Raw genomic sequence first — 10,984 nt, 5'->3', positions numbered from 1 at the left:
GATTCAGGGATCAAACACTGAATTGAAAGACCAGTCTTTTTTTTTTTTTTCTTTTTTAAGCAGGATGGCTTCTTTTTTTTTTTTTTAGGATGGCTTCTTATACATAAAATAATTGCATTAAAATAAAGGATTTCCCTAGATGTGGTTTTACAATGTACTTTTAGACTTGGTATGCAAAATGATTTTATTTATGTGATATATTCCTTTAACTCAGTAGCTCTCTGGTGTTCCTTTTTCTTTTTCAAACTTAATTTCCTCCCTTGAAGATGGGAGTAATATTTCCTTTTCTGTCTACTTCACAGAGTTCCTATGAGGATTAAATAAGGTAATAATGTGAAAAATCTTGAAAAATTATAAACTTCTAAAAACATTAAGCATCCTTGATCATGATTTTATTTGCCCTATGTAGTAGGTAAAACCGTTCTGAAATCCATGCACTGGAGATATGGGATCAGCTGCCATGCTTGTTTGCTTGTTTCATATTGGAAAAGAATTTGACAATTGTGAGTTATGTTACTCAAACTGAACTAATAAAATTATCGGAAGGTGCTTGAGTAATGCTGAAACTAAATCTTTGTAACAAGTCTTTCAAACTGAACTAATAAAATGATCTGAAGGTGCTTCAGTAATGCTGAAACCAAATCATTGTAACAAGTCTTTTCATGGTGTTTTAGTTGCAATTCACAGAGCCCTACCTTGGCTAATGTGAGAGAAAGTAGAATTCATTGAAGGAAGAACTGAAGACCTTAACTAGCACAGAGCAAGAGCTAATATAGCCCCACAGGCTGAGGGAGCAAGAACAAATTGAGTCTCCTATTGCTGCTTTGATCAATCAGCTCTACTCCCCCTCCCCCATATGGGTCACTTAGCTTATGATTCAAAGTCCTGATAGAGTCTAATAGGCTTCGCTGGGTTTACCTGTCTACATCTTGTCTAGGGACAGACAATGAATATTAATGATACTCTCTGCAAGAATGCAAGAAGAAATTGTCTTTTGGAAGGTTGTTACTAGAAGTGAGAATAGACACTGAATAGCTAAAACAACAACTACAACAATGAATGTCTACCAGTACAATAGGGTCTTAGGGCTACTTGCAGAGTGCATCTGAATAGATTTGATTTCTTGCCAAAGTTTTCAAATACTGGAGGGTATTTTTAATTGATTTTAAACAAATGTATTATTTCTAATAGTGTCTAAGAAATTCTAATATTTAGAAATATTTTGAAGCAATATATATATAAACATAAAGAATTGAGGATGAAAAATACATTAACTGACACACGTTTTCTTCTTTTCAGCTATATTTCCTTTATAATTGCACTGAAGTCTGACACTTTTTATAAATCAGTGGCATAGTGTTTCTCTCCTTGTCTCTGAAATGATTTGTCTGGATCTCAAATGGCTAATAACCTCAGATATTTGGTTTTACTCTTAACATAATTAAGTAATATTCATCCTAATAGGCTAAATGTACACTTTTGATCCTAATCAGTATCTATCAAAATACCTAATGCACTTATTTTCTAGCAATGCTGTTCTATTTTTAATGAAGTCTGTTAAAATATCTCTCTATATATTATTTGTCTCTATAAGAAAATGAAATAGAATTCTAAATCAACTGTCTTAAGGACCACACATTTATTCACTTCTCTGTAAATACTTATCAAGCAACCTAGGCACTGGGATGATACCAGTAAACAGTACCTAGCACTTATGAAGTTCAATGTCTATATGGGAGAAAGTAGGGGCATTTTCAACAAAATGATGCTATGCAAAGTATATAGAAGGAACACTTAAATCTGCCCAAGAAAATTTGGTGATGGTTGTCAAATATGGTAGGCTGTAGTACTATATTGTTTTATTTTTTCCAGTTTTCTTGAGATATAATGGACATGAACCATTGTATAAATTTAAGATGTTAAAAGGATTCTGAGACCCAATTTCAACGTGTGGGGGAGAGGTTTTCCCACACCAACAAGCAATTCTCAGACACCAGCTGGCTATCCTACAATTCAATTCTGACACTATCTCCAGTCCCATAAGACTGCCCTCTGCTTTAGATACCAGTCACATGTCCAAGCTGTTACCTGTACTTTCTGACCTACTGGCTATAAATCAGAGGTTCCTACAACCCAATCCTTGGGTTAGATTAATTTGCTAGAATGGCTCACAGAACTCAGGAAACCGATTTACTCACTATATTAATTAAAAATTACTCAAAATCTAGATTCCATAAAAGGAAATTTTTATGATAAATTTGGTAACACAAACATAAAAAATTCACTTTAGTAAAAAAAATCATAAAGTCAAATAACAAATACTAAACTGGAGAGGAAAATTTTGTATAAATTATTCAGAGTTTTTTATTGTTTGTATATAATAGTATCTACAAATTAATAAGAAAAATACAAATGACCCAATATAATTTGTTCATATTAGTTAAAATACAGATGTTTTGTAAAAAATTACCAAAATAATAATAGCTAAAACAAGATAGCTTTAAAATTAGGGGTTTTATTCGGTCTCATACAATAATGTGTGTATAAGTAGCCCAGGTGTTATATTGTTGTCCAGCTTCCCTAAAAATGTAACTTCTATCCATGATCTAAAATGGCTGTCTCCTCATCTTGTACAAATATTCATCATTACTAAAGAGAAAAGGCAAAGAGACAATATAACCCAGAAATTATACACATATTTGTGTTCACACATTACACACATCCCTCCAGTAAGAATTTAGACATTTAGCTATGAGGAAGGTTGGTCCCTTAATAAATGACAAAGGGAAGTATGGATATTGAAGCCACTAGCATTTTCTTCCTCCAAGGAAAGAGATAAAAACATTTCATAGAAACTGACTCTTAAACACAGTAAAATATCAAAATTAATTTTTAATAAGAAAATTCTAAATTTTAACTACAAATTGTTTTTCCCCTAGCATATGCACAAAGAACTAAACATTTTGTTTCTACACATTGTGGGCAAGGGTGAAAGAAAGAGGCATTCTCCTTTATGCCTACACATACTTGGAGGAAACATAAACTGAAATACCATCTATTGCAATTTCTGTAGACAATAACTACAAAATTTTTAAATTCATGTGTACTTTTATCCAGATATTCAACTCCTCATTATTTATCTTCCTCACATCTGAGTAAAAAGCAGATGTGCAAGGAAATTCAGAGCAGCATTGAAAATATAAGTTTGTTAACTGAGGCTAGTTCAAATCAGTTGTGCTCCTATATTCAGTGGAATACTAGAATACTTTTTTAAGCGCCATTAAAAAACAACATGACAGTTCTATTTAAACTGATATAAAAATGAATGCTATGCTATACATGGAAACATTTTTTAAAAGCAAGGCATAGAGTAATAAGTATAGTATAGTAATTTTCTGTGTAAAAATGCTAAAATTATGTATGTGTATATGTGTGTTTCTCAAACAATAAATTGGAGGGAGGAATATACAAGAAACTGGTAACAGTATTTACTTCTGGGGAAGGAAACTAGGTTCTGTGGGGGCTAAGGAGAGAAGACGACAATTTTAATTCTATTTTCTTTCACTCCTTCTGAATTTTATTTCATGACTGTACTACCTTTGCAAAAAAAAATTAAAACAGGTTACACTTAGGGCTTCCCTGGTGGCGCAGTGGTTGAGAGTCCGCCTGCCGATGCAGGGGACGCGGGTTCGTGCCCCGGTCCGGGAAGATCCCACATGCCGTGGAGCGGCTGGGCCCGTGAGCCATGGCCACTGAGCCTGCGCGTCCGGAGCCTGTGCTCCGCAGTGGGAGAGGCCACAACAGTTAGAGGCCCGCGTACCGCAAAAACAAAACAAAACAAAACAAAAAAAAATTAAAAAAAAAATAAAACAGGTTACACTTAAGAGCACTCAAAGATGGGAAAAGCATTCATCATTGGAAAGATATAGCCAAACTAAGTCTAGGATTTAAATGTTATCTAAAATAGGCCTAAGATGTTTAATGTCATCTTAGGTTAATGGCTCTGATTGCCTTGTAAATAACAAGACAGCATCAAGGTAAGTATTTCTTTAAATGAAATCACGACTAGTATGCTTAAGTACTTTTGTACCTTTTCTGAAAAAAGGTGTAAACCTGCATTTTCCCCCATGATTTAATCCACAGCTTTTAAATGTGTATGCTAATAAACTGAGCAAAAAACAAGAACTTGGAAAACTTATGTTCTACTCCCTCTTTACATTACTAATGATTCACTCTATGGCTTTGAATTCGTAATGTAGTATTTTTCAAGTTTCAGTATGCAATATGTAAATTTGGAAATACTTATTGTACTTCGCATCTATTGACTTCACAATAGTGGATAAGCAAATTTTTTTTTTTTAATGATAAAGGAAATCGTGAAGTGAAGTGTTTCCCAGGGTGATAGTAAATGTTTAATCACAAAGCACAGTGATGATCTTTGCTTACTGGGTGGTGCTTCATGCCTCACTGTGGCTTGAAATTAGGAATGTCTTCATATTGATTAAATTTACATGAAATTGAATTGGTATGATCTTTCATATACAGGTACCAGGATGCTAATTTACTAATTAGTACTGAGAAATATAAATGATGTGTTTCTCCTCAAAGGGAAAAAAGAAGAGCTGCTTAGTGAGCTTCGAATTGGGAAAAGGAAGATTAGTTGACAGCTACAACATGATTCATCTCTATAACATAGATATAATTTTTAAATGGGAAGCCCAAGATACCTTTGACAAGGAGCTAGGGTTATTACTAAAAGTCTCTTCCTAAAACTCATATTCACTGCTTCTGTTACTGACGAGAATTGACACAATTTTTCCTCACCAAAATAACCTGACAAATTCTCTTATTGGTTTGTCACACATTCAGCCTTATTCATTGGGGTTCATATTCTCCTGGCCTCTTAAATTTGTTTCAGCCCTCTTCCTTATGTCACTTAGTAGGATCTTTTGGCAACAGTCCTACTTCCTGCTAATAGGAGCTCCTAACATTGCCATTTCAATCCCTTGCCTCCACTTACCTTAATACGTATCACACTGATCATAAACACCAACCAATATCTTTCAGCATCTGCCTGCAGCAGCATCTACTAACTTATTGCGTAAGATTGCTCTAGGATCACCCACCTATTTTTTAGACATAGTTGAGAAGTTTATTTATCCAGTTCTGAATTCAGTGCTTAAAAGTAGAAAAGAGTAGAATCACACCAGGACATTTTGAGGATAACCAAAAAAGTTTTCAGTAATTATACTGTGATAACAGACCTACACAGAGGGTGTCCAAGGCCAACTAGGCCATATGGTTACTCAATAACTCAACACTTCACAAGGGAGTCTTCAAGACAAGCCCTAGTACTTTTTTATCTTCCCACAACTTAAACTGATATATCATAGCTGCCATGAGATGATTAATTGTGCCTAAATAGTATTACATGGACATGAGAAAGATACTGAGAGTAAAGCCTTCCAGTAGCCTTCATGTGTTTGTTTTTAATATTAAAACAAAAATGCTATATCCACTACTGTGAACATAGCATGTGGTCCTGTGAACACTTCAGTGATCCAGGATGTAAGCACCTGGGCTCCAGATGATATGGATGGCCAGCCAGGCAGCTATGCCAGCAGAAGGTGAGCCATGGAGCCAGATGGGCATCTTGACAATTAGAGCCCATAAAATAAACTGGCAAGGGCCTCTACTTCAGGTCCTTGAAAGAACTTCAGCATCCTTCAGAAATTGGAGCATCTTACACTGAAGTGAACTATCAGGTTTATACGTAATTTGCCTTAACTTTCATGACATTTTGTGTATGCTATTAATAAACCTGTTTTTGCATTTTATCACTTATTGAATGTCTTTTAGTGTGAAATGTACTAGACCTGCCATTACCAGAGAGATTTCAGAGTAGAGAGTCAGACTATGAAACGTATAACATTTCACTTTGTGTATTTGATTTCTCTAGCAAAATCTTGTATAGCATATATTCAGGCATAAATTCCCTCTGTACGGAGATTTTAGAGTTTGCCTTAGTGTCCCACAGCTCCATGATATCAGTCACCAAAAAGCAAGCCTAAACCCTAGACCAGAAGGGAATAGCAGGAGGGAAGATACCACTGACAAAACAGATAGATTATCTTAATGTAGCTGGCCTTTTCAATGTTAGTGAAAATTATTTGGCATTTACTCAACCGAAGTATCCATTCTGCATCTTAAATGTCACTCTATGCCTATGATCTCAAATCTTATCCAAGTACTGAAATTTCAAAGTGACAGTCACGATATAAACAGTTCTACTTTTATATGCATATTCATGAACTCTTAACACTATTATGAAATACAAATATAAAATTCCATTACCACTGTTAAAAAAGTACACTGATGGAGGAATCATTTGATTCCATCTAGTTTACTTTGAGTAAAACAACCATAATATATATGGCCATTCCAATCTTGTTGGTCCAATTAAGGAAAAATTTAGATGAAAATTTAAAAATAAATTGGTCTATTTTTGAAGCCAAAGAGAACATAACGATATGGTCCCATTTTTCAAAGCACCTACTATGTGCTGGACTAGTGTGAGATAGCTGATGTGCAGTGTCTCATTTAATCCATAGGACAACCCTGAAAGATGCTTCATGTTATCCTCATTTTGCAGCTAAAGAAATTGTCTTAATATGTTTAACTAACTTGCTTAATAGTATATAATCAGGAAATAAAAGAGCAGACAATCAAATACAGGTTTAACTTTAAATCCTATAACTTTCAACTGCACAAGGAGATCCATCACTCCAAATCCTTAATTTCAAAGATGAGAGCATTAAGATCAACCCAGGTTACATGATCAGCTTAAGGTCACATAGCAGGTATTTACTGTCGACTCTTCTGACCCTCTGTCTACAGCAAAAATTTACCCAACCTAATGACATTCAATCTTAGCTTAAGTAATTTTATGAATCCATTTTATTAAATGACATGATATATGTAAATATCTGAGTACTATGGTTTAAACATAGCTTACTCAAAGACGTTTAGTTCCCTCCCAGTACTAAACTCTTCGGTGATAATATGTTTAGAAAAGTGTTATCCTTCATCACCTCGCTGGAAACCATTACATGGTAACATTCATTATGAAATAATATCTCTGGGCTTATCTAATATGCTAATTCTAGATGTTATAGAGAAAGAGTTTGTGTTATATAATTCTTGAATTTTTCAGCAGGAATAAATCACTAATAGATAGTTCCTTTGGTCATCATAGGGTCTGTAAAGCTGTTCTTAGATATCAACCTTGCTATTATCATAGAATTTTAATATTGATGTAAACTGTTTCCTGGAAAGCTTCATTTCATTATAAAATTCTTATAAACGTTAAATTGGCTTGGTCACATAGGAAATAAAATTGCATCTTTTACAGCTCATTGTTCTCATTGATATTTTCATGGCAATCAGCAATCAAACAATCTATATTTTCTACTTCAAAATAATAATCATAGAACTGTGGAACTTTGAGAGGCTTCAGAGAGCAGTGAGCCCTAACTTTTCATTTTGTAGTGAAGAAGACAGAAGTCAAAAGGGCTAAGTAGTCTGCTCACATCTCTGGAACCCAGATCTCTAGTCTTCTCTTCCTGGGTACTTTCCACTGGAATTTACTGACAAGATCAGAGATTCCTTGTAATTTTGAAAAAGGCCATAAACTGAAATGTTGCACTTTCTGAAAATTCATTGCCAACTACACTATCATTTTAAAAGTAATTATAATCCTCACTTCAATATTGCAAGGTTAAGGTCTTCTCGGCCTTTGAATATCTGTTGACATCTGAAGAAACACTTCCAGTGATAGCATCTAAAACACATCTTTAGTTGTTGCTTTATTCTCAGTCCTTGAAATAGCTTAGCAGGTCAAAAGAAAAAAAAATGGCTATTCTAAAGTGAAAGGAACGCAATATGCCGTATCTTACTGTGCAAAACCAAAATCAAAGCGCATATTCACAGCCTCAGAAAATTATACTAGTAGGACCGATAAACATACATCACAAAACAATTTTAAGTAATCATTTCTGGCTATCTTCTGTGAGGGACAGTGTCTTTTTTTTAACAATACCTCAAGAAATATCTCGGTAAAAATAAATTACTTAATATATGACATTAAAATATAATCAATTACCAGACATTTTTTTCCTTGCTGACACATAAACTCTTATGAACTAGTAAAACTCAGACTCCTGTAGCTTATACTGATAAAAATACTAGTCCCTCCCTTTTGTATTATTTCTACTTCCAGTGGCTGAGTCACCTGAGAAAATCTTTTCTGAATTTCAGAGTAAATAGTTCACCTCATCCATTTCTTATAGATTCCAACTCTCTAGTTTTAAGGCATGCCATGTACCTACAATAGGATTAAAATTATTTAGCAACATAAAGATTTATAAAACTAAGAATTATTTTAGGTGGCTGTGATAGTTTTAAATTATAACCATGTGAATGAGCCATGGTTAGGTGGATCCTCTAGCCCAGGTTTATTCTTCAGAACACTACAGCACCAGCTGATGTTTTGGCTGCAAATTCATCAGAGACCTTGAGTCACAATCACCTTGCTAAGCCTCTTCCAATTCCTGTACCACAGAAATGTCAAGATAATGAAACTTTTGTTGTTTTAAGCAGCTAGATTTATGAACGATTTAAGAGATAATTAATGCAATAGTCCATTATGAGTGTATAGAGCCTGTTACGGATTGAATTGAGTTCCCACCAAAATTAAGAAGCCTTAACTCCCAATGTGACTGTTTTTGGAGATAGAACTTTTAGGGAGGTAACTGAGGGTCAGATCATAGGGTAATCTGAATGACTGATGTCCTTTTAGGAAGAGGAAGAAACACCAGAACTAACTCTCTCTGCATATGCAGAGGGGAAAGGCCATGTGAAAACACAGCAAAAAGGCGGCCATCCGCAAGCCAAGGACACAGGTTTCAGCATAAACCAATGCTGCTGTCACTTGATCTTGAACTTCCAACCTCCAAAATGATGAGAAAATAAGTTGTTTCTGTTGTTTAAGTGACCCAGTCTGTGCTATCTCGTTATGGCAAACCAAACTGACTAGTACAAATCCATTCTATAATCAAGCTCAGAATGATTTGCAACCAAATTTAGAGATGTATTAGTCTCAGATGCCAATAGATATAAAATAACCTGATGCCTATAAATTATCAGTGTCCTTCACATTCTCCTTGATTGTTTAAAAATCTTTCCATATTTCTATTCTGTTTCTGTGCCTGGTCTAATTAACTTTCCAATAGAAAGAGAGAGAATGAAGGCAAGAAGGAAGGAAAAAACTAAAAAGCCCATGTTTGCCTTTGTGCTGGGAAAGTGCTGTGATCTACTCTCATGTTGGATTACTATATGCCTTATTAGAGTTTGAGTTCCTTGAGGGCAGAGACTATGCCTTATTTCCTTCTTCATAACATTTTTTTTTATAAAGAAGACACATAACACACAATGAGAATTTATTGAATTGAAGTTAATTAAATTCACACCAAATCTACTAATTTTGATAAAACGGAAAACTCCAAATTACAATTTTAAAATATTGAAAGTAAAAAAAAATTAACAGACATAAAATTATGTAAAACATTTTTGCTTATTTTATCATTCGTTCATTTGATATTTTTGTGCATTTGCTATATGCAAAGCACTCATCTATTCAATTAATTATGAATTTCATTAAAGATTTTAAGCAAAAAAGAAACAGCATTTGGATTAGATAGGGCAGTACTTATATTTTTTACAAGATAAGTCCCTCTCTATTATGCCCCTGCTTAGAATTGTTCCACGAATTATCATTGCACTTAGAATGAGTTACAAACTCCTAAAGCTGGTTTATATATATCCACATGACCTGACCCCTGCTTACTTGTTTGACTTCATTTCAAATGACTCTCACCATTATCCATTATAAAGCCATACCAGCCAATTTATTTTCTTCAGACAAGTCAAGCTGCATCCTAAATTTGTTATTCCTCCTCATCTTTCTTCTTCTTCTGTCATTTAGGTTCAAGATTAAATGTCATCTCTTAAAGAGAACTCTTCAGATGCCACAATTTCAGAGTCACCCTCACCCTTTTACATGACCCTATTCCCATGCTGCTCAAAGTGCTTATTACAAACAAGTGTTGTATCCATTTGTTTATTACTTGTCTTTCCCTACTTAAATGTAAGTTCCAGCCTAGCAGAGTATTTAATGGTTGTTTACTACTGGATCTCTAGGGCTCAAAGCAATAGTTCATTGTTACTGCTCAATAACAGTTTCTTTAATAAATGGATGAATGAAAAATGAATACATGGTCAGATGATAAGAGAGAGGACTCAAGGATGATTCCTAAAATTTTGATTTGAGCCAACGGATGGACAGTGGTGTCATTTAAGGAGACTAAACACTGAAGCAGGAAAAATGTTAGGGGTGGTTTAAAAGAAAGAATTGTGATTGACATATTAAATTTCACATTGCTATTAGATTTTCAAGTGGAAGTATCAAGTTGTTAGGTATTTACCAACTCTGGATCTCAGTGGTAAGCTCAATGATAGAATTATAGAAACAAATATCCAAACATTTTTAATAATAACTATCATAATAATTAACATATATATATATATTTGTGTGTGTGTACAGGAATGAGTCTGGGATTACTCCAATAGCAGAGAAATATCAAGAGAAGAAAATTACGTAGAAACAAAACCGGAGAATATGTCTTCTCAGAAACTGAGAGGAAAATTCTTTCAGAAGAAGAGCTTATTTGTGCCAGATATTCCTGAAAGCAGCAAAAGAGGAGAATGGGGAGACCTCCACTGGATTTTCAAAATAGAGGTGGGTGAGAAGTGACCCCCTTAAAAGCAATCTCTGGTGGGTGTGAAGTATGTGAAAAACTAGGAGGAAAGCATTAAGGAGGGAGTAGAAAGTGGAGAAGGCAATGATGAGACGTTTTTCAAGAATGTT

This window comes from Lagenorhynchus albirostris, chromosome 11 (genome assembly GCF_949774975.1).
Source record: "Lagenorhynchus albirostris chromosome 11, mLagAlb1.1, whole genome shotgun sequence".
NCBI lineage: Eukaryota > Metazoa > Chordata > Mammalia > Artiodactyla > Delphinidae > Lagenorhynchus > Lagenorhynchus albirostris.
The sequence above is the reverse complement of the archived record's forward strand: the minus strand, read 5'-3'. Positions refer to the sequence as shown.